The sequence below is a fragment of the Ictalurus furcatus genome, chromosome 25, assembly GCF_023375685.1.
Source record: "Ictalurus furcatus strain D&B chromosome 25, Billie_1.0, whole genome shotgun sequence".
Taxonomy (NCBI): domain Eukaryota; kingdom Metazoa; phylum Chordata; class Actinopteri; order Siluriformes; family Ictaluridae; genus Ictalurus; species Ictalurus furcatus.
The window spans coordinates 14,702,128-14,704,294 of NC_071279.1; the positions used below are offsets into that span (position 1 = coordinate 14,702,128).

Below are 2,167 nucleotides of genomic sequence, written 5' to 3' on the forward strand. Positions count from 1 at the left end.
TTCGGTCCACCTTAAAACGCTGCTGAAGTAGCACTGTTTCGCCAGTAGATGGCGTTATTTACGCCAAGTGAGTGGTGCTAATCCATTGTGCCCAGAATGCGTGGGTTCGAATCCCATCCTCGTCGTAATATAATGTTTTATAGGCCCAATCACAATGTCAGGTCTTGCTAAGTGTGCAAACTTGTACTGCATTACGTATAGATTGAAATCCAAATCTGTGCTACATAAGCTTATTGCTGTGGTGCTCTGCATGAATCTGAATAATCGTGATGGTCAAGTTATCAGTTAAAAGGCTGTTTAAAGTTGAAAAAGTGACCGTGTTAGTAGCACAGGATTGAGCTTTGAGGCCTTACAGCTCTAGTCATGGTCTCTTTATCAATCCTGAGCTCGGGTTAATGTTTAAACGGAAATGCAAAACAAGTGACCAAATTATAGATGAGAATTTACACGCACACACTCACCCAATACATTCAGCTGCCACGTGTAGCTTAATATGCACTGGTGGAGCCAGAGGGGTGTCCGGGGTGGTACTGGACAATGCTGACATCCGATTGGCCACCCCAGGTACCACCCTAACATTTTATTCGCTACTGGCAGCTGCTGATGCTGATTGACACATCATTTCACCTCTTGCGGAAAGAAGAATTTTTTTTTTTTTATATTCGCCGGCAGCGTGTGCAGTATTCAAATCAGGGAAACTATGAGATGCTGGGTGAGTTAATAAGGCTCCAATAGGCTACTCTGTTTAGTTCCTTTTATTAAACAACATCCAACAGCTTTTAATAATGTCTGTGCTCCCACAGCTTCATCTCTGTATCTCCTCCGATTCACCACCGCACTGTCCCTATTCGATCCGCATCTCACTAACAGTATATACAGTACTCTCTGTATTACCAAATATAACCATACATATCCCTATGCTACCATTACACTACCAGTTCATCATATTAGAGAGATCGGTTTGCAGTGTAGGATAGCAATCCTTACTCTTACATCTGTGCTAGTAATACAAGCATATACTGTGCAGTGTGTAAGTTACAGTATCCTGATGTTGAGTTAATGTGGAGAAGTAGGCTACAGCTGTCACTGTTCAGAGATTTAACATTGAGCAGTTTGACCTCGATTAGCTAGCTCAGTTACTTCAGTTGAGAGGAGGGCTAGCAATGATCAAACTGCTAACTTAGACTGATGGATAGGTTTAGGGGATAGAAAATTGTGCAGTATAAAAATCATTATGGAAATTCCCCATAAAACCATGGAAACCCAAATTTGTGTGTATGTGGACCCCTGAAAGTAGCAGTGGCCACCCCATGTATAAAAGTCTAGTTCCGCCACTGCTAATATGTCACACAGACCCAGGGTTCTTTGAGGATAGAAAAAAACTACAATACCGAGTATCCATATCCACATGATATTGAAGTTGTTCACCTGCAAAGTGCTTTCCCTACACAGCTCATTAGCATGTAGTGACATCTACACATAAATAAAACTCACAGCAAAGCTTATAGTAGTCTATTCAGTTGGGATGTAATGTAACTGGAGTTTGTTCACATTTAAGCATTGAGAATACAGCTGGAAGTTGCGATGGGGCCTTTAAAATAACAGGCAAGAAGCCAGGAGACAAGAAGAAAAAGGACACGTAACAATGTATTGATAACTGTACATTACGCAACTAAACCGGCACCTTCGACATCTTCAGGAATAGAATCCCTTGCAAATGGGGTTATAGATTTTTTTTATTTTCTAACCTCAAAGAACCCTAAGTCTATGTGACATATTCGGCTACATTGACATCAGGTGGAGCATAATGTAAGAATGTCGTACGAGTTTGTTCACTTTTAGACATTGAGAGTGTTCTCTGGGTTTAAAAATGCACAGACGACGAGGATGGGATTCGAACCCACGCGTGCAGAGCACAATGGATTAGCAGTCCATCGCCTTAACCACTCGGCCACCTCGTCCTTATTAGTGGGGTGTTCACGCACAGTAAATACCGCCATCTACTGGTGAGACGTTGATACATCAGCAGCATTTTAAGGCGCTGAAAAAGAGTCAAATAATAAATTAAACAAAATGCTAACTGAATCAGAGATACTTTAACCTTTTAGTCCTTTTCAGTACAGACTTTCTCATTAAGAAACAGCCCTGTAGCAGCAGAAGATTCAAT

The 2,167-nt window shown here is 41.4% G+C and overlaps 1 non-coding gene across 1 annotated transcript; it reads right to left on the bottom strand.

Annotated features, from left to right (window-relative positions):
* Window positions 1-1,879: 1,879 nt before the first annotated feature.
* trnas-gcu (transfer RNA serine (anticodon GCU)) lies at window positions 1,880-1,961 on the bottom strand. The gene has a single exon. It is a non-coding gene; the product is annotated as a tRNA-Ser (tRNA).
* Between the last annotated feature and the right edge of the window lie 206 nt (window positions 1,962-2,167).